The sequence below is a fragment of the Entelurus aequoreus genome, linkage group LG11, assembly GCF_033978785.1.
Source record: "Entelurus aequoreus isolate RoL-2023_Sb linkage group LG11, RoL_Eaeq_v1.1, whole genome shotgun sequence".
In the NCBI taxonomy this organism is placed as follows: domain Eukaryota; kingdom Metazoa; phylum Chordata; class Actinopteri; order Syngnathiformes; family Syngnathidae; genus Entelurus; species Entelurus aequoreus.
Window position 1 is genome coordinate 40,185,879 of NC_084741.1, and position 23,076 is coordinate 40,208,954.

General features: G+C 41.8%; 1 long non-coding RNA gene across 1 annotated transcript; it reads right to left on the reverse strand.

Annotated features, from left to right (window-relative positions):
- Positions 1-19,049: 19,049 nt before the first annotated feature.
- LOC133660668 (uncharacterized) lies at positions 19,050-22,620 on the reverse strand. Its single transcript, XR_009827862.1, has 3 exons — positions 22,228-22,620; positions 22,015-22,099; positions 19,050-19,809 (listed from the first exon to the last, which is right to left on the reverse strand). It is a non-coding gene; the product is annotated as an uncharacterized LOC133660668 (long non-coding RNA).
- Between the last annotated feature and the right edge of the window lie 456 nt (positions 22,621-23,076).

The window sequence follows — 23,076 nt, forward strand, 5'->3', positions numbered from 1 at the left end:
GACAAATGCTCGTGCCAGACATGAGTTACGTCTTTGAATGCACTGTTTCGTCCCTGCGTCTAATTTTTTTAGTGGTGGTATATTCATCTGCATGCAAGATGGCATGAAAGCCGTCGGAGGAAAATGAAGATTCATAGTGGATAATGACTTTCTCATCCTGTTTTGTCCGTCTGACTGGTCGGTCTGTATGTCTTGTACTCTCTCTCACACACACACACACACACACACACACACACACACACACACACACACACACACACACACACACACACACACACACACACACACACACACACACACATCCCTCTGATGCCTGAAATGCTTCTATTGAGGGGCTCTGGCTATCCGCTGCATCATTCCCATTGCAGGTCTTTTTACGACTCTCAGTGGTCTAATTATCAGTGACAGATGACTTTGGCCGTTTAAACAAATGTCAGGCCATAAAGAACCTTCCTTCCTTCACCTCGGCGAGTGCTGCCTTTTAATGTCTAAGCCTCTAATAGTTTGTGAGTTGAGAGTTAATAGGAGAAAATCATCTGTGGCCTTGAAGTGACGGCAAGAGGATGAAGATGAAAGGAAAGGAGTCCTAATGTTTCGTGGCGCTGTTTTAATTTGAGGAAAATCACCTCCCTTTAATAGGGTGTCATGTGGCGCGATAGAAAGTCATTGGATGTAGACCAATGGTAATAGAAATATAGATTTCAAATTGAGCTGGACTCTAAAATGCACAATTAAATATGCCTTCTTCATTCTTTCATTTGAACTATTATACCAGGTAAGTACACCGGCAGAATAAAAATGGTTGAATGGACATGTGTATTGACCACTGATTATGGCCGATTGGATAGATACTGTACATGATTTAGAGAAAAAATAAAAACTACACCATTGACTGGAAAGGAATCCAGAAAACAGGTACATGAATAACCCAATTTTAACCCAACTGCTGGTTCAAAAAAGGACAAACACCTTATTTGAGTTATTTTAACTCAACATTTTGGGTACATTTTTTCAACCCAACTTTTGCGTTGAATTATTTAACCAAAAAGTTGAGTTATGATAACTTAATGTTGGGTTATTCCCAACCAAACTATTGGGTTAAATTATTTAACCCAAAAGTTGAGCTATGCTAACTCAATGTTGGTTGATTGATAACCGAACTATTGGGTTGAATTTATTTAACACAAAAGCTGAATTATGCTCACTACAATGTTGGGTTATTCCAAACCCAACTATTGGGTTGCGCAATTTAGCGCTCCTTGACCGAATAGTTGGTTATAAATTATAAAATTTACTGCTTGTTTGTCCTACTCCTACTACTGATCAAAATAATTTTTATTCTATTAAAATATACTCAAAAGCAAGATATGAGTGACATTTTTTTTTACAATAATTGCCATGTATGGTCGCATTTTACTGTGTGGATCGTTCTCCTACGATGCCGACGAGATTCCAGAGGCAAGGTGCAGGTGAGGAAATGATTTATTGTCCATAAATCATGCGGGATACAAACAAAAGAGCATCAGCGTGCCGATAGCACGGGAAGCTAACGAAATAGCGAACAAGAAAAGCTTAGCATGTGAACAGGCAAACAAAAAGGCGGAGCTTAGCTCAGGAATCAAATTAGTAGCTGTTGTGACTGTTGCGTAGAAGCAAATAAGAAAGCCAGACTGAGAGTGGCGAAAAGCAGGGAATAAGTAGCTTGCTGATTAATGCCCAGGAGCAGGTGAGCGTCCCAAACACTAATCAGAGGCAGGTGAAAACAATCTGCAGTCAAGGCAACTAAAACACAAACCCAGGGGTGCTCAAAACAGGAACTGAGGGAGTCAAAAACTAAACAAACATGACAGATCATGAAATTAGTAGTCCTATACAGCAGTGGTCCCCAACCACCGGGCCGTGGCCCGGTACCGGTCCGTGGATCGATTAGTACCGGGCCACACAAGAAATAATAAAAAAAATAAAATAAAATAAAAAATTTTTTTTTAATTAAATCAACATAAAAAACACAAGATACACTTACAATTAGTGCACCAACCCAAAAAACCTCCCTCCCCCATTTACACTCATTCACACTCATTCGCACAAATGGGTTGTTTATTTCTGTTATTACTATTTCTGGTTCCTACATTATATATCAATATAGATCAATACAGTCTGCAGGGATACAGTCCTTTAGCACACATGATTGTATTTTTTTAAGGCAAAAAAAAAATGTTTTTAAATAATTCCCCCCAACACCAAGGAGTCCTACCCCCACGGACAGACCCCCCCACCCCCCAACCCAACCCCCCCGGACAGCGGCCCCACCGCACCCCAACCCCCCGGTCCGTGGGACAAATGTACTAATGTTGACCGGTCCGCAGTGACAAAAAGGTTGGGGACCACTGCTGTACAGCATGCTCAAATATGTTCGTCTACATAAGATATGTGATTGTAAATATTGTTAATGAGCTTAATCCTTAATGAAATTCCCTTCAAGAAAAAAGTACCTTTTTAATAAAAAAAAAGCTTTTTACCCAACAATGCGTTACTCATTGAAAAACAACCCAAAAATAGTTTGTCGTTTTTAAAACCCAGAAATTGAGTTAAAATAATACTCTTATAACCCAAAAAATGGATTGCTCTTCATGAAAATAACTCTGAAGTTTTGTCCTCTGAGATTTTTAACATAAAAATCATTGTTACATTATTGAATGGATACAAGTCAAACACCATCGCCAGGCGGGAAACGAACGCTCAGGCTTAAGTGTGTCCATTTAGACTGCCCACAAGCTCATTAATTTCTAGGGCTGCCTTCTTGCCAACGTGACAATGATTGACAACACACAGCAGGTGACCAATCAGCGGTCAAATATGATGTAAGAGCGAGTTGGCCTCCATACGGCAATATGAATCACAAACAAGTAAGTTTTGCAATAAAAAATCCAAACAACGGGAGTAAACACAAGGGTGAGGGCCAGACTCAGGTGCTAATCGAAATTAATGAATGCATAAAATTTGATTAAATTTGACAGTATTAGTAGTAACTCACTTTGTAATATGGTTAGATACCTTTAACATTTGAACTGACATTCCATTCCCGATGCCCAGAAATCGTTACCAGTATTTAAAGTACCAATTTTGGGTACCTATATGTGTGTTCATGTGTTATCAGATATTAACTATTTAATAATAAAATCTATTTAATATAACATTCAACCGTACTAATGATAACTATGCTGTCTATTCATATTGTGTTTTCCCAGACTTCTCAGTCTCATTTGCAAGTATTATATGGTAGACTTTGTATGCAAATGCAATTCCAAGACATTAGGTGGCAGCAGTGTAAAGACTAAGTTATAGTTTTTGAAACTTTCTTGTTTGCCTTGCTTTGGTTCTGTGATTTTAGTGTATTTTATTTTCTCTGGTGTATTTTATGTATTTATTATTTTATAGTTAAATGTTTTGTATTACCGACTCTCCTAATATTATTGTCTCAACTTTGGTGCAGCACTTTGTGAAACTTCTGTAGAGATGGCCGATAATATCGGCAGGCCGATAAATGCATTAATATGTAATATCGGAAATTATCGGTATCGGTTTCAAAAAGTAAAATTAATGACTTTTTAAAACGCCGCGGTACATATCCGGTAAAATGCAGACGCTGCGTCTTCTACTCAGCAGCCGCTCCCCTCTCCCCTCTCCCCTCTCCCACACACAACACAGGAGTTGCAGCACGACTGCAGCATGAGAGGTTTACTGGCGACTCTTGATGACATACTTGCCAACCCTCCCGAATTTTCCCAGAGACTCCCGAATTTCAGTGCCTCTCCCGAAAATCTCCCGGGACAACCATTCTCCCGAATTTCTCCCGATTTCCAGCCGGACTTAAGGCACGCCCCCTCCAGGTCCATGCGGACCTGAGTGAGGACAGCCTCTCGTCACGTCCACTTTTCCTTCATATAAACAGCCTGCCGGCCCAGTCACTTTATAACATCTACGGCTTTTGGCGAGTGTACAACTGCACACACAACATAAAGGAGACAAAGAAGAGGCAGTCATGGCGGCGACGAGTGACAGAGAATAGAACGAGGATGGACAATTCAACCCTAAACTCAGTCCTTTCCTGCAAATTAAATTTCACAGATGCTGCCTGTAATAGAGTGATCTAAGTGGTTTGTTGCCATCTCCTGGTGAATGTTGGGTATAGTGTTCTGTGGTTATTTTTTGGTTGGCCAACGGTTTACATTGTATTGCGCACCCTGACGGCAAGTGTGGGAGTCTGTTGCATTGCATTACTACTACCTATAATATGTGCTTTTTAAACATAAGATCATTATCTTCCAAAACGTTATTAGTTAATGAAGTCATTAGAGACAACAAACTTGACGTCGTTGGTCTCGCCGAGACCTAGCTCAAACCAGACGATTTTTTTGCGCTAAATGAGGCATCTCCTCCTAACTATACCAATACACATGTTGCCCGACCTCTTAAAAGGGGAGGGGGTGTCGCACTAATATACAATAAAAACTATAATTTTACACCTAACCTAAATAATAAATATAACTCGTTTGAGGTGCTCACTTTGAGGTTTGTCACACCGCTGCCTCTCCACCTGGCTGTTATCTACCGCCCCCCTGGGCCCTATTCGGACTTCATCAGTGAATTCTCAGAGTTTGTTGCTGATCTAGTGACGCACGCCGACAATATAATCATAATGGGGGACTTTAATATCCATATGAATACCCCATCGGACCCTCCATGCGTGGCGCTCCAGACTATAATTGATAGCTGTGGTCTTACACAAATAATAAATGAACCCACGCATTGCAACGGTAATACGATAGATCTAGTGCTTGTCAGGGGTGTCACCACCTCTAAAGTTACGATACTCCCGTACACTAAAGTAATAGTGCGGTGGGTTAGCGCACATTTTTAGGCGTACCGTTACGGAGCGGATAAAAGCGCCAATTTTTTTACAGGCCTTCTTTATGACCTACTGAAGGATTTTAGAAGGGTACTCAAACTTAAATATTGAAAATACCCATATAGTGCACAAAATTGTTTAAAAAATGTTATTCCGGAGTCATAAAAGGTATATTGCTGATAAATTGTTGTTTTTTTCCACTTAGGAAGGTAAATTTGCTTTTAATTGGGTCCAGTGATGGATAAACATTCAAAATGATGTCTAGAATGCATTACCAAGGCACCTGGTACAGGTACATCCTCCATAAAGTCCTGTACAGTATAGGCGGAATTAAGAAAAAAGCTGAAAAAATGTCATGTTCTGCATGTAGTGTGGGTAAAGACATTCTCTATTCATTTTGTAATTAGAATTAATCATGAAGTTGTTCATAATCGCAACTACTGTTTCAATATACATTCACAACACCAGATGGCGATATATAAACTAGCCTGCATGATCACAATAAGTTCCAGCCTGATCACATGATCACATGATCACTGTGCAGTTCAGCATCACACAGAGCTGCAATCAAGCAGGTGTTCATCAGGTAAATATAACAATAATAATGCTTTGAGAATGAGCTGTATGTTGCTTAACAAAGCATAAGGAAAGTTAAAAAGATTAGCTAGGCTACCTATTTTAGACATCTAATGTTATCAGCACATGTTTTTTTGCTGCAACCAAGGTTAAGATAGATGATGTAAACTAGTGACATCTTGAAAACCCAACTGTTTTTTACACCCACCATAACGGTAATTTATAATAAATTAGTTCTAATGTAGCCTAATGATATTTTAACTTTGTTAACTGGTTCCATTATTTGTGTGACAGTCAGTGGAGATTCAATGTGAAACTGCATGATCATAACCACAGCACTGCAATCAAAGAGAAGTGTACACAATCCAGGTAACAGCAATTCATTAATGAGACATTATTATTTATTATAAATTAGCACATCAGTCAGTGTTTTTGCAGCAACTAACTAGGTTACGATAGCTGGATTATGTGCAATCTAGAATACAAGTAGTAGTTGGGCACCCATAAAGGTACAGTAATTTAACATTGTTCAGGTGGAATGCTATAGGTAATGTACATGTTTCATGATTGCAATGCATTATCTTGTGTCTGTCAGTCAGGCCTCAACATGAAACTGAATTCAGATGAAAGCTAAGCAGCATGAACAATGCAGTAGAGCCTCACACAAAGTTGCAACCCAACAAGTATTCACAATTCAGGTCAATAACATGAATTAATTCACAACAGTGCTGTGTCATGTTCCAAAGAGAAAAAGCTAACTTTATTGTATTAACTTGATTAATTGGTTCATTTTTTGTGTGAAAGTGTGTGAGGCCTCAACATGGAACTGAACTGGGATCGCTGCATCATTTGCCAGAAGGACACCACGGAAGCCTTAAAATGTCCCTTGAAAAGCAATGTGAAATCTGAGGATGATAAAATAAGTGCCTATAGATCCTTTCTGACAAATGTAGAGCAATTTCGTGCTATTGATGCTCTTCCAACCAAACTTTGGGTCATGGGTTCCAGTTTGGATAACCATTCCCGAGGTCTCCATTGCCTGCAGAGAGCTGATAAAATGCTCATGTAAAGGTGACTGTTCCAGCTGTAAATGCAGCAATGCTAATATTGACTGTTCTCCACTTTGCAAATGCAACTGCTGCAAATAGACACCAGGTACAGTTATGCACACCAATACACCAAGTTTCCACATTATGATGCATGTCAATTTGTTTAAATTGTGACAACAATTGTTTTCTTGCCTGTTTCACGGGCAGATTACTTCATAGTGTAGTAAGAAGAGTCATCCAGGCCATTGGTCCTCAGCCCCCATGCTGATCATGTGCACCAGCTGACTTGCCCCTTTAATTTATTTTTGGCCTCAATCAGAGTTCTAACATTATAATTGCATTAAAGGTTTTATGGATAATACTTCATGTGCTGGGTCTTGAATCATCATCTGAAAATGATACTTTTTGCTATTTCCGTCCATAATGAGGCCTTATTTGAAAGCCAAATGGTTCATAATGGAATCAAATATTGGCATTCTGGCTGTTCTGGGATGTGAAGACACTACCTGTAGACACCCTGTGCAAGTATGATGTAAAAACTAGCAGCAGGAGGACACATGACAAGAATTAGTCCTTTTTTAGTATAGGCGTTTTTTGCAGTTATTGATCAAAATAACTTATGTGCACTATAAAGGTATTTTCAATATTTAAGTTTGAGTACCCTTCTAAAATCCTTCAGTAGGTCATAAAGAAGGCCCATAAAAAATTTGGCGCTTTTATCCGCTCCGTAACGGTAATGTCACTAAGCCACCAGACTATAATGTCCGATCATTACCTTATAAAATTCGAAGTTCTGACTCATTGTCAACAAACTAATAATACTAATAATAACTACTATAGCAGCCGCAACATTAATGCTGCCACAACGACGACTCTTACTGACCTACTGCCTTCGGTAATGGCACCATTCCCAAATTATGTGGGCTCTATTGATAACGTCACTAACAACTTTAACGACGCCCTACGCGACACCATTGATAGTATAGCACCGCTAAAGCTAAAAAGGGCCCCTAAAAGGCGTACCCCATGGTTTACAGAAGAAACTAAAGCCCAGAAATTATCATGTAGAAAGCTGGAACGCAAATGGCGTGCGACTAAACTTGAGGTTTTCCATCAAGCATGGTGTGATAGTTTAATAACTTATAAATGCATGCTTACCTCAGCTAAAGCTAAATATTACTCAAATATCATACACCTCAACAAAAATGATCCTAAATTTTTGTTTAGTACAGTAGCATCACTAACCCAACGAGGGACTCCTCCCAGTAGCTCCACCCACTCAGCAGATGACTTTATGAATTTCTTTAATAAGAAAATTGAAGTCATTAGAAAAGAAATTAAAGACAATGCATCTCAGCTACAACTGGGTTCTATTAACACAAATACGACTGTATATACGACGGATACCGCCCTCCAAAATAGTTTCTCTCTCTTTGATGAAATAACATTGGAGGAATTGTCAAAATGTGTAAATGGGACAAAACAAACAACATGTTTACTTGACCCAATTCCTGGGAAACTTATCAAGGAGCTTTTTGTATTATTAGGTCCATCAGTGTTAAATATTATAAACTTATCACTTTCCTCTGGCACTGTTCCCCTAGCATTCAAAAAAGCGGTTATTCATCCTCTACTCAAAAGACCTAACCTCGATCCTGATCTCTTGGTAAACTGCCGGCCGGTGTCCCACCTTCCATTTATCTCGAAAATCCTCGAAAAAATTGTCGCACAGCAGCTAAATGAACACTTAGCGTCTAACAATCTCTGTGAACCTTTTCAATCCGGTTTCAGGGCAAATCACTCTACGGAGACAGCCCTCGCAAAAATGACTAATGATCCATTGCTAACGATGGATTCTGATGCTTCATCTATGTTGCTGCTTCTTGATCTTAGCGCTGCTTTCGATACTGTTGATCATAATATTTTATTAGAGCGTATCAAAACGCGTATTGGGATAACAGACTTAGCCTTGTCTTGGTTTAACTCTTATCTTACTGACAGGATGCAGTGTGTCTCCCATAACAATGTGACCTCGGACTATGTTAAGGTAACGTGCGGAGTTCCCCAGGGTTCGGTTCTTGGCCCTGCACTCTATAGTATTTACATGCTGCCGCTAGGTGACATCATACGCAAATACGGTGTTAGCTTTCACTGTTATGCTGATGACACCCAACTCTACATGCCCCTAAAGCTGACCAACACGCCGGATTGTAGTCAGCTGGAGGCGTGTCTTAATGAAATTAAACAATGGATGTCCGCTAACTTTTTGCAACTCAACGCTAAGAAAACGGAAATGCTGATTATCGGTCCTGCTCAACACCGACATCTATTTAATAATACCACCTTAACATTTGACAACCATACAATTAAACAAGGCGACTCGGTAAAGAATCTGGGTATTATCTTCGACCCAACTCTCTCGTTTGAGTCACACATTAAGAGTGTTACTAAAACGGCCTTCTTTCATCTCCGTAATATCGCTAAAATTTGTTCCATTTTGTCCACAAGCGATGCTGAGATCATTATCCATGCGTTCGTTACATCTCGTCTCGATTACTGTAACGTTTTATTTTCGGGCCTCCCTATGTCTAGCATTAAAAGATTACAGATGGTACAAAATGCAGCTGCTAGACTTTTGACAAAAACAAGAAAGTTTGATCATATTACGCCTATACTGGCTCACTTGCACTGGCTTCCTGTGCACCTAAGATGCGACTTTAAGGTTTTACTACTTACGTATAAAATACTACACGGTCAAGCTCCTGCCTATCTTGTCGATTGTATTGTACCATATGTCCCGGCAAGAAATCTGCGTTCAAAAAACTCCGGCTTATTAGTGATTCCCAGAGCCCAAAAAAAGTCTGCGGGCTATAGAGCGTTTTCTATTCGGGCTCCAATACTATGGAATGCCCTCCCGGTAAAAGTTAGAGATGCTACCTCAGTAGAAGCATTTAAGTGTCATCTTAAAACTCATTTGTATACTCTTTTTAGACCAGTTGATCTGCCGTTTCTTTTCTTTTCTTTTCTACTGTGCTCCCAACCCGGGGTGGACCGCTAGCCTGTCCATCGGATGGGGACATCTCTACGCTGCTGACCCGTCTCCGCTCGGGATGGTTCCTGCTGGCCCCACTATGGACTGGACTTTCGCTGATGTGTTGGACTTTCACAATATTATGTCAGACCCACTCGACATCCATTGCTTTCGGTCTCCCCTAGAGGGGGGGGTTACCCACATATGCGGTCCTCTCCAAGGTTTCTCATAGTCATTCACATTGACATCCCACTGGGGTGAGTTTTCCTTGCCCGTATGTGGGCTCTGTACCGAGGATGTCGTTGTGGCTTGTACAGCCCTTTGAGACACCTGTGATTTAGGGCTATATAAATAAACATTGATTGATTGATTGATTGATTGATTGCACTTTCAAATACAACAATGAATAGAGGAGTGTTATGTGTGTGTATATGTGTAAATAAATGACCACTGAAATTCAAGTGTTTATTTTATTTACATGTATATATATATAGTAAAATACATATATATATATATATATATATATATATATATATATATATATATATATATATATATATATATATATATATATATATATATATATATATATATATATATATATATATGTAGAATTAACTGAAAGTCAAGTATTTATTTTATTTATATATATATATATATATATATATATATATATATATATATATATATATATATATATATATATATATATATATATATATATATATATATATATATATATATATATATATATATATAAGTAATACTTGGATTTCAGTGAATTCTAGCTATAAATATACTCCCCCCAATTAGCAATAACTGCAAAAAAAGTTGATTTTACAAGGAAGAACCAAGACGTCTTACTTTAATACGAGCAATTTGTTTTCCCACCTCTTCAAGAATCATAAGGAGATACACGATGAATACAAGTGGAAGATGGATGAAAAGCAAACACTGAAAAAAAATAGTACCACACAGTTGTCGCTTAAAGACTCCGCCCAGAAAAAACTAAAATACAACAAAAAACACCCCAGGGCGAAAGCCCACGTTGTGGTCAGGGACAATGCACGCAATATGGCAAAAACTATGATGGAGTTTGGTATGGCTAGTCTGCCCTGCATGGCGCACACTTTGCAGCTTGCAGTGAACGGAGATGCCCTGTCTCAACGCAGCATTTCAGAAGCTCTGGCTGACTGCTAGGCACTCAAGCACTCACCACTAGCTTGTAGCACATTTGTGTTACTCATACAGATAAATTAGAGCAGGGCAGATTGAGCACAGTTTATAATTTCCTGTTATACAGTATGCCAGGCAGTCTTGCACTAAAGGAGGACTATGCTTTTGTTTACGTTATTACTGTAGTATACTATGTACTGAAGCTGTGTGCCTTCATTGTTTTTGTAGCTGTTGTTTTGAGGCATGTTTAAGAAAAATAATAATAATGCACTTTGTGAAAGTCAAAGTATAGTATTTCCCATAGTTGTAGTGAGTATCAGGATTATCTCAATGAGAGCATGTCCCAAATTCCAAGCTGCTGTTTTGAGGCATGCTAAAAAAAAATTATGCACTTTGTGACTTCAATAATAAATATGGCAGTGCCATGTTGGCACTTTTGTCCATAGCTTGAATTGAAGTTGTTCTCTTATTTTTGGAAAACCTTATTGCATTGTTTAATGCATCCAGCGGGGCATCACAATAAAATTAGGCATAATAATGTGTTAATTCCACAACTGTATACTGTATATCGGTATCGGTTGATATCAGAATCGGTAATTACGAGTTGGACAATATTGGAATATCGGATATCGGCAAAAAAGCCATTATCGGACATCTCTAGTTTTTTTAAATGTGCTATATAAATAAAGTGGATTGGATTGGATTTGGTTCTGTTGTGTTGTCTAAGTTGGGCTTTGATTGTGAAATAAATCACCTCTTCCCAGATCTCTGCCGGCAAGATATTTTGCAATTTGAGGAGTAATTCATCAGATTTTACTCTGAGGCTTTCAATTATAAAATTGACTTGTCTTACTCTCTCATTCAAGAGTTGTTTTTGCACTTTCAACAGGATTGTGTCCGTCCTGTGGCCTTTCATGGCAGAACAAAGGCATAGGGTTGTGGGCATGAAGCAATTTTGTCTACAACTCAGGTTAAACCACAGGTGGTTGCGGTAGTCTGCAACCTTACAAACTAATCATTCATATTCCTGCACCATGTTTAGGGTATCCAACCCAAAATATTTAGAAACATGTCTATGAATGTTCTCACTCATTCAGATCATTGTCATCTCAGGGAATTCAATGGATCACAACTGGACTGTTTGGTTTGTCTTAGAAGACGTTTCCCCTCTCATCCAAGTATGCTTCATCAGTTCATGCTCATAGACTTAGATTTGTCAGATCTAGTCACAGATTAAAACAGATAAAATACTAAACCTAAAACACTATCAGTGAAGCATAAGAAACATAAAACATGCAAAATAGTGGGTTTTCTAACAGTGTGTCTATTTATTTTAGTTATCTTTTTATAAAAATAACTTGGTCAAAAGATTTCAGTGTGTGAAAAGGTACTTTTTAAGCAAATTAAACAATGCCGCGATAATTATAACCGTGACATGAAATGTTCATATCAATACACACCTAGTTGGCATGGAAATTTGCAACAATACCTAGGGACATTTTTGCTGAGCTTGCTTTTAGTCCTGCTTGAGTGATTGTTTCCTCGCCAAGTGTTTGAGTCTGCGGTCGAACATGACGTCTCGTGCAAAAAAGGTATGGAAGTATGGCACAGTTTGATAGTATTATTTTGTTGACTAAAAATGGTCATCTTAGGTATCGTCAACAATCTATTTTTCCCTGACTAAAATAGGAAGATAGCGAGTCAAAACAAATGCACGTTGATAAAAGCGATGGTGGGGGAGGATGCCGGACAGACCTGGAAGGCCCAAACGCATTGTGAGGGTCTGCTGGGAACGTCTGGCAAAGTCTCCTGTCAGAGAGTTTCAATTCCCGCCTCCGGAAGAACTTTGAACATGTCACGAGGGAGGTGCTGGACATTGAGTCCGAGTGGACGATGTTCCGTACCTCTATTGTCGAGTCGGCCGATTGGAGCTGTGGCCGCAAGGTGGTTGGTGCCTGCCGTGGCGGTAATCCTAGAACCCGCTGGTGTCGGTGAGGGATGCCGTCAAGCTGAAGAAAGAGTCCTATCGGGTTCTTTTGGCTCATAGGACTCCGGAGGCAGCAGACAGGTACCGACAGGCCAAGCGGTGTGCGGCTTCAGCGGTCGCGGAGACAAAAACCCGGACATTGGAGGAGTTCGGGGAAGCCATGGAAAACAATTTCCAGACGGCTTCGAAGTGATTCTGGACCACCATCCTCCGCCTCAGGAAAGGGAAGCAGTGCAATGTCAACACCGTGTATAGTGGGGATGGTGTTCTGCTGACCTCGACTGCGGATGTTGTGGATCGGTGGAGGGAATACTTCGAAGACCTCCTCAATCCTACGAACACGTCTTAATGAGGAAGCAGTGCCTGGGGAATCTGTGGTGGGCTCTCCTATTTCTGGCGCTGAGGTTGCTGAGGTAGTTAAAAAGCTCCTCGGTGGCAAGGCCCCGGGGGTGGATGAGATCCGTCCGGAGTTCCTTAAGGCTCTGGGTGCTGTGGGGCTATCTTGGTTGACAAGACTCTGCAACATTGCGCAGACATAGGGGGCGGTACCTCTGGATTGGCAGACTGGGGTGGTGGTTCCTCTCTTTAAGAAGGGGAACCGGAGGGTGTGTTCCAACTATCGTGGGATCACACTCCTCAGCCTTCTTAGTAAGGTCTATTCAGGTGTACTGGAGAGGAGGCTGCGCCCGATAGTCGAACCTCGGATTCAGGAGGAACAGTGTGGTTTTCGTCCTGGTCGTGGAACTGTGGACCAGCTCTATACTATCGGCAGTTTCCTTGAGGGTGCATGGGAGTTTGCCCAACCAGTCTACATGTGCTTTGTGGACTTGGAGAAGACATTCGTCCGTGTACCCCGAGAAGTCCTGTGGGGAGTGCTCAGAGTATGGAGTATCGGACTGTCTGATTGTGGCGGTCCGATCCCTGCATGATTAGTGTCAGAGCTTGGTCCGCATTGCCGGCAGTAAGTCGGACCCATTTCCAGTGAGGGTTGGACTCCGTCAAGGCTGCCCTTTGTCACCGTTTCTGTTCATAACTTTTATGGACAGAATTGAGGGTATCTGGTTTGGTGGCTGCAGGATTAGGTCTTCATCATCTGCTTTTTGCAGATGATGTGGTCCTGATGGCTTCATCTGGCCAAGATCTTCAGCTCTCACTGGATTGTTTCGCAGTCGAGTTTTAAGCGACTGGGATGGGAATCAGCACCTCCAAGTCTGAGTCCATGGTTCTCGCCCGGAAAAGGGTGGAGTGCCATCTCCAAGTTGGGGAGGAGATCTTGCCCCAAGTGGAGGAGTTTAAGTACCTCAGAGTCTTGTTCACGAGTGAGGGAAGAGTGGATCGTGAGGTCGACAGGCGGATCGGTGCGGCGTCTTCAGTAATGCGGACACTGTATCGATACGTTGTGGTGAAGAAGGAGCTGAGCCGGAAAGCAAAACTCTCAATTTACCGGTCGATCTACGTTCCCATCCTCACCTATGGTCATGAGCTTTGGGTTATGACCGAAAGGACAAGATCATGTGTACAAGCGGCCGAAATGAGTTTCCTCCGCCGGGTGGCGAGGCTCTCCCTTAGAGATAGGGTGAGAAGCTCTGTCATCCGGGAGGAGCTCAAACTAAAGCCGCTGCTCCTCCACATCGAGATTAGCCAGATGAGGTGGTTCGGGCATCTGGTCAGGATGCCACCCGAACACTTCCCTAGGGAGGTGCTTCAGGCACGTCCGTCCGAGGCCACGGGGAAGACCCAGGACACGTTGGGAAGACTATGTCTACCGGCTGGCCTGGGAACGCCTCTGGCTCCCCCGGGATGAGCTGGAGGAAATGGCTGGGGAGAGGGAAGTCTGGGCTTCCCTGCTTAGGCTGCTGCCCCCGCGACCCGACCTCAGATAAGCGGAAGAGGATGGATGGATGGATGGACATCAATCCAGAGCAGTTCAAAGCATTAATTTGTCTTCTTTTATGATATGTGATGCTTCCTTGCTGCTTTCTTCAATGTTACTTTGTTTTGATTCGCTAAACATAAGGCTAGGTCTTCGTTGTATCATCAAGAGGATTATATGAAAGTCTGCTGTTGCAAGAGCCGAGCGAGGAGAATAATAGACATATTTGCAAAGCCAAAATCTGTTTTGAATGCAAAACACAGCAAAACCAAGAAGGGATAGCGAGTGATCGAAGTCTATTTCACAAAGGTCTGCTCGTCCTTTCGTGTTGCTTTGTGATACCGATTCTAATTTATTCCTGCAGCTTTTGAACCATGGCTGAATTAGGAAGACTGGAAGCTGTGCATCGCATTTATCAGCTGAAGGAGTTAACAACATGCCGGGTGGGATGATAAGAGAGGCTTGCTTCAACAGTCTAAGGGGGAATATGAAGTTAATCTAAAAGCAGCGGGAGGTGTGCAGCTAAGTGCATGATAGGGCGAGAGGGAGGCATTGCATTCCATTCAAAGCACCATTTTTTCTACAGAGATCTAAATGAAAACTTGGGGTGAACCTTGTCTCCCTTGATGGCCCCTGCTACATCTCCCTTGATAACATGCAAAAATATGTTTTTTTTACTTCAAGACACTAGCATACGCTCCAGCACAATCAGTCTCCCAAAACACCTCGGTAGTGATGGCAGGCTGGCACCAGAAAACCTTAATCTTAAAAAAGATGACAATTCCATGTTGAATTGTGCACCCAATCCAAGGACGCTTTTTTTTTTTTGCCTTTACACTGTTATAACTGGCAGACTTTGTTCAAAAACAACACTTACTTGGAGTGTGATCAGAACTTACTTTGAAATAATAATGTGCCGTGATGTCAACAAGCCAAAAGCAATAACAAAAAAAGAAACCAGACAACTTTTATTAACAAAATGCACTATAATTTAAACTAGGAGGGCTTTTTTTTATACATTTGCAATAAAAGTGTGGCTTTTGCAGAGGGAACAAGATCTGTTCCCTTCACACACATGGTGGCAAACCTTAATAAGCCAGGCAGACAGGATCGTTCATGCAGTACATTGTGGAAATGGGGTATCCACCATGTAGAGCGTGAAGGCAGACACTGACTCAATGGCAAAAAAAAGAGCTTTCACTCTTTGCTTAGTCATTTATTTTTCTTACTGACACTGACTGCTGCTGCGAGGCACATCTACAAGTACAATAAAAAGTCCCATCCAGCCACAACCAGTCGAGATCACAACCGCAACAGTGTGCATTGGAAGATGCAAGGTGGTCCACTGTCTTTCACCTTACACCACCATCATATACACTACAGTTGTTAAAAGTCTTGACACTCTGGTTCCAAGTCAATGCCAACACGCTAAAATTATATCGATATCAGCTTTTTTTAGTATTGTTACCAGGGGCGACATTAGCCGGTGGCTACTAAGACTCTGAGAAGCCCTGAATCTGAATTGTACATTTCAGAAGTAACATGCAGTACCAGAATTCAACAGGGAGGCAGCAGCTGTGTAAAGTACCATATTTTCCGGGCTTTTATATATTAGCCGCACCGGACTATGAGTCGCAGATTTAGACTTGTCCGAAAGATTTTGTAAATGTTTATTTATATATTCTGGCGGGCACTAGGACCATGCTCACACCCAATGGAAAATACGCGACCCTCAACTTTCTTCTGCTTCGGAGGACTGACTGACGCTAAAAGGGCAGGTATGGACTTCTTTCCCTGCCGGGTTTGGGCAAAAGTACAGCGTTAGATTTGTTGGTTAACATGCTGTTGCTGTTGTTGTTCGTTTTCCCGCACATTTTCCTGCAGCAGCTTCCACCTCCGGTCCATGCAGTGTTGACTAACTCCGCTTCTCTGGCTTGGCTGAGGAAGCCAACTGGATGCTTATGGCTTCCAGACGGTTTGCCGTGCAGAGAGTTGCAGCATGGCTCAGGCTCAGACAGAGGACGCGAACCCGACGGTAGTGGCGGGAGTTGCTATGTGGAAAATCTCATCCAGTGAGACTCCACTTTAAGGAAGATATTGCAGATAACTATTGATATTGTGCTATCAATAGAAGACGAAGGCAGCGGGTGATCGCTCAAAGGCAACGTCCTGACGGCCCCGTTGACACTGTTTGGGCATGTGGGTCTCTCCGAGCCTGCGAGTCAGTTGCCGGGAAGGAATGGCCTAGTACCGCCTCGCTCACCCCCGGCGGACCGATCGGAGGCTTACGCCCCCCTTAACATTGTTAGTATGTGGGTCTCGCCGAGCCTGTGAGTTGGCCTCTATTGTCAGGAAGGGATCTGCGACACGGCCCAATGCAGCGGTGCCGCTTTGCTCCCTTCGGCAGACCAATCAGAAGCGAGAAGAGACGACCAGTCTGCCCTCGTTGTCTTGCATGGGCGCCCCGCCGGTTCAGTGTTATGTGACTTCTAAATGTGAAAAAAGTGTTTCAAACAAGCTTTTGTGAAGCACTTCAATATTGAAACGCCTCAAAAACCACGTCATGAGAGCGCAAAAATGTTTTAGCAATATTTGAGAGATTTTTCGAAATATACGTGTTTCCATTACCAGTTTCTTATTGCGATAATTAGGTTTAGTGCATTTCTAGGGCTAATGGAAACGCAGCTACTGTCTGTGTTTTATGAAAACCATTTGTTGAATACAAAACAAAGTGTGGGAAAATGTAGTGGTTTATAGTCCAGAAAATTTGGTAGCCTGCATACAGCCTACCTGAGCCTTCCCTTAAGAGGAAGCGCTATTTTGCAAGAGCCCTGGAGCAGCAGCCTCTCTGAGCATTGGAAGACTATAAATATAAATATTGGAAAGTTTTTTTTTCTAAACAAAAAGAGCCGTAACAGATTGACAACAGCACCAACATGTGTGATGGAATTAGGTTTGTGAAACTTAATTGAAATGTATTGGACGGTAACTCTGCTGGTTTACCAAATGTTAGCTTGCTATCCGTAAGGTTATGATGTTGCAAATCTTTTTTTTGATTGCCAAAAAAAAACATTTCCCTCCATAGTTGGGACACATCCAAACAAGCTTGGATAACAAGAAATTTGCTTCATTAAAGCATATTGATTAAGAAATATATTCCAATGATTTTTGTCTGCTTTAAGGTGGTCATAATGATTGCATTGCACATATTTATCTATTTACTCATGGTTGTTTTATCTTACTGTCTTTTAATAACTTTTACTCTGACTCTTTTTTAATTGTTCAGGTGACTTTTTCTTTCTTCTTTTCCACGTACTGCTCCCGGGCAGCCCGTTAAGTGATGGGGCGGTATAGCTCGGTTGGTAGAGTGGCCGTGCCAGCAACTTGAGGGTTCCAGGTTCGATCCCAGCTTCTGCCATCCTAGTCACTGCCGTTGTGTCCTTGGGCAAGACACTTTACCCACCTGCTCCCAGTGCCACCCAAATTGGTTTAAATGTAACTTAGATATTGGGTTTCACTATGTAAAGCGCTTTGAGTCACTAGAGAAAAGCACTATATAAATATCAATCAATCAATCAGCTTTATTTGTCCATTCTTACATGTACAAGACACATAAGAACTGAAATTACATTTTCGGCACAATCCCGCTAAGAGCAGACATACGTTACAGGGAGACAAGACGGGACCGCCAACGGATCAGCCTCACTTAGGCGCTCCTTAAAAAGGTGGGAAAAAGGTGACATTGGGGAAGGGGGGAAGTAAAAAAAAATATCAGTCTGAGGCTGGACCCTCAGGAATGGTCCAGACTGAGTCCGAGGAAAAAAACCTCACATAGCATGGCACACATAAACATGGTACATGTAATCACAACAACTCGCAACAGAGTCATCCAACAGGGCTTTGGAGGCCGGCAGCTGCTGTTGAGCGCTGCTCAGCCCCCACAACCCCGGAGGAATTAAGCAGTGGTGAAGGCGTTGATTTGGGGAGGGGTGTGTGCGTGCATGTATGCCCAATTAACTTGGGTGAGATGTTGGAATTGTCTTTATGGGCCGAGGCCGGCCCCAAGAGTTCAAGAGTTCAAGAGTCCGACCCAGGTGCTTTTGAAAAAAAGGGAAAGGTCAAAAGCGTCCATCTTTGAGGAGTCCTCAGGGGAGTGTTTTCAAACAGCCTGTTCCTCAAGGCCATTCGAGGGAGTCAAATCGTAGATTAAGATGTTGTTTTTTCTTCGAGCAGTCAAAACAATGACATTCCTGCTCTGTATGCTGGCTCTGACAATTCCAATTTATTCTTTCTATAACTTCATCAAGATGGAATCTACCTTGCGATTCAAATCAGCAATCGCTCCAGTCTGTGATCCCACAGCACGACCCAATCCTTCCATTGCGTTGAACAGCCTGTTGGCCCCTTGAGTGGCTGCCATCGTCTTCCGAATTTGACGATACACCAGAGAGAGGATAAGGGGTTACCTTTAGTCAAAAAAAGATTTACGACCTTAAGGTCAAAAGGTCACAGGGGGGTGGGGTGAAGGGGAGGTCAGAAGGAGGCGGGGCTGAGGGGGGAATACACCTTATGTCAAAATGTGATTGATGGCCCTGTAAGAGGAGGGGTGGGGTGAAGGGGAGGTCAGAAGGAGGCGGGGCTGAGGGGGAGACACCTTATGTCAAAATGTGATTGATGGCCCTGTAAGAGGAGGGGTGGGGTGAAGGGGAGGTCAGAAGGAGGCGGGGCTGAGGGGGAGACACCTTATGTCAAAATGTGATTGATGGCCCTGTAAGAGGAGGGGTGGGGTGAAGGGGAGGTCAGAGGAAGGTGGGGCTAAGGGGGGAGACACTTTATGTCAAAATGCGATTTACGACTTTTTGAGTATTAACACATGTACGTACACACACACACATACACTGGTATATGTGAATGGTAAGTCTTTGTTAGTACGAGCATTAAGAGAAAATGGAAAAGATGGAGAAAGCTGTTGTTTCAGTAGGCATGATTAGCGAAACGCCAGTTTCAATTTATAAAAATGATAAAACTTACTACGACGCTCCTCGGAAAAGTAGGATTTTTTGGCCTCAGGTCGTTGGGTTTTCCGTGCCAGTCTCCGTGCTCCTAAAATCAACGGATCCTATCAGCCTCAGTCGACCGAACCAGACGTCTTTTCTTTGGAGTCTTTTAACTCTGAATGCGGGGTGTTTACTCCGGTGGTGGTGGTTCCTATAGCGGCATGGCGAGAGTGTATGGGAGAAATGAAGGAGAAGATAGACGTCTTGTTTCGAAGCAGCCGAAATTGGAAATGCGTACTGACGACGAAAAGAAGGTTGTCTTTTGAGACCACACCCCCGACGGAGTACGAAAGGACCTCCCCTGCCAATACATTAACCAATAGTATTTGAAAACAATCTTTCTACTAGTCTGATTGGTCGAAACTTTTTACGGGGCTCCTCCCCTTTGAAAACAATAAGCCCCTCATTTTTGACTAATTTGTTGGAAAAGTGGTCAAAAGTCATGAAAATGTTCAAAATGACACTGATACCATTACCATAAGTCTCGCCGCTGACCTCGTGAGTCTATGGATGCCCAATATGTCCAGAAAAATCTAAAATATCTCAAAAAATAGGGGGCCGGATTTTGGACGTCGGCGTACCGCGTTTGGGGTAGGGCCGTAGTTTGGAGACCGATGGTAAAAATTTACTATTGTTGGTTAGTTTTTTTCTTTGGATTAAATAGAGAGTAAATCTAGCAGAAAATATGCATTATAAACAGAGAGAGAGAGAGTTTGGAGGGGTAAGAACACCCTTTTGGGACTTTCACAGCAGCACAGCAGCAGTGAGAAGACATACACAGCAAAAGTCATGAACATGTTTAAAAAATACACGCGTAAGAAACAGCACAATTAGGGTATGAATAAATATTTTAAGCAAAGTTACCATCTTTATTGATAGTTTTTATTTTTTTGTTTTTGGCGGGATGAAATCACACACACACACACACACACACACACACACACACACACACACACACACACACACACAGCAAATTGGTTGGTATGCGGTTTATTGTTGGCAGCTGGTTTTTATTGACAAAACCATGCTCGAAGAGATAGGTAGAGACAGGTGCTTTTTTGCTGACAAAACTATGCTCAAAGAGAGTGGTAGAGACAGATTTAAGGCGGGAGAATTTGTTGACAAAAACCAGATGTTATTTTTCTAGACACTAAAAGGTCTGCTGTTTGTAATGTTACCAAATTACTGATTTTTAATATTTTTTACTTAATAAAGGGTTTGTATTGTGGTCAAAAGTTTCCAAAATGTTTTAAAATTACACCCGTTATTTAGTCCCACAAGACCCACCGCAGGCCTCGCGAACCCCAACAAAGTTGCAGGAGGAGCGGGGGGAGAAAAGTTGGAAAAGTGGTCAAAAGTCCCCAAAATGTCTAAAAATTACACCCGGGTACCACTCCAACAAGTCCCGCCGCAGGCATCGTGAGTCCGGGGGTGCTGACATGTCCAAAACGCCCCAGTAAAGTTGCAGGACGATTGAAATATATTTTTGTATAATAACTCAGATACGGTAACACTAGCGAGCAGTAGATATTTAAACTGAAAAAAACTATGTCCGTTTGATCTTACAAAGTTGGAAAATGACTTTTGGGGTGTTGTTTAATATTATGCGTATTCATTATTTTGTTTTATAGAGGGGTTGTGGGAAGAATCTAAAGTGATTGCTTTTTTACAATCACAGTTTGAGGAGTCAGATTTTCATTTTTACAAGAAAAAACATACAATATACTTACGGTATGAATAAATATTTTTAAACAAAGTTACCATTTTTATTGTTAGTTTTTTTTTTTTTTTTTTTTTTTGGCGGGATGAAATCACACGCACACACTTGGCTCTGGAAGAGGAGTGGGTGTTAATTTTGGGGGGACCTAAGACTGAGAGAGTCATATTACACACACACACACACACACACTGTCAGCAAATGGTTGGTATGTGGAGAAAAGTTGGAAAAGTGGTCAAAAGTCCCCAAAAAGTCTAAAAATTACACCCGGATACCACTCCAACAAGTCCCGCCGCAGGCATCGTGAGTCCGGGGGTGCTGACATGTCCAAAACGCCCTAGTAAAGTTGCAGGACGATTGAAATATATTTTTGTATAATAACTCAGATACGGTAACACTAGCGAGCAGTAGATATTTAAACTGAAAAAAACTATGTCCGTTTGATCTTACAAAGTTGGAAAATGACTTTCGGGGTGTTGTTTAATATTATGCGTATTCATTATTTTGTTTTATAGAGGGAATATGGGAAGATTTTAAAGCGAGTGCATTTTTACAATCACAATTTGATAGGTACGATTTTTATTTTACAAGAAAAAACATACAATATATATATATATATATATATACACATTTACTTACAGATGTTTCTTTTACGCCTCTGGCGCGTTGGACGCCTTTAACGGGTCTCCCGCCAAAAAGTGTCGAGGAGGTTGACATTGAAGAACTGGTTGCAAAAGAGGATGAAGACGAGGAAGCTTTTTTACTACAAAAGAGTGCCATCATTGAAGAATTGTGCCGGGACAACATTGTCGAAAAAGACGCCGAATGTCCCGCCATTGAAGAGCTACTCACCAATGACGTTCCAGCGGAGGCTGAAGGCTTGCTCGCGGTAAAAGAAGAGGGGTTTTTCCCACAAAATACTCTCCACACCGAAGACTTGCTCGAGGACAACATCATCGAAAAAGACGACGAAAGTCCTACACCTATCTGCGGTAAGTTTTTTTTTTGTTGTTGCTTTTTGCATGTTTTTTAAGCGGCTGTAGGAGATGTTCACACTAGACTGTCTTTTTGCAAAATGAATTTGGCGCTCTTAGAAGTAGGCGGGGTCGTACTTAGGAGGTGGGGGTTTGTTTCCGAGTACGAATGTGAAAGTGTTGAGTGAAATCGACAGCGCCACATGCGGCTAAAGTCGTTTGTTTTTTATTTTTATTTTGCAGGCGCTAAGAAGATAAAGAAGAAGAAGAGGAAGAGTCGTGAGCTGAGGAGACTGGAGCGAAAAATACAACAGATCAAACAAAACTACAAGATATTGGCTCATCAGCATTCAAGAATTTGCCTCTGCCGGTCCAAAGAGTTATGCCTACCAAACCCTTCAGGGTAAAAAAACTGTGCTGCGTGCCAAGGGAATCACTCAAACCCGTGAGTGTTGCGAGAGGGTCAACTTTGACAGTGTCAAAGATTTGGTGGAGGGTTATCTACAGGGAGAGGAAACGGGTGAGATATACACGCCACATCAACAAATTGTTCGCGATAAAAGGGGCTTCCTTTTAAAAAACACTTCATTTGAAAAGAAGTTTAGAGTGGTGTACGACAAGAGACGTCTCTTTTCTAACGGAAAAACGTTGCCATTTGGGTATTAGAAAAAATATTGAAAAAATGGAACAAGTAGACTTTGAGCCTAGATTTTATACACCTTTTTCA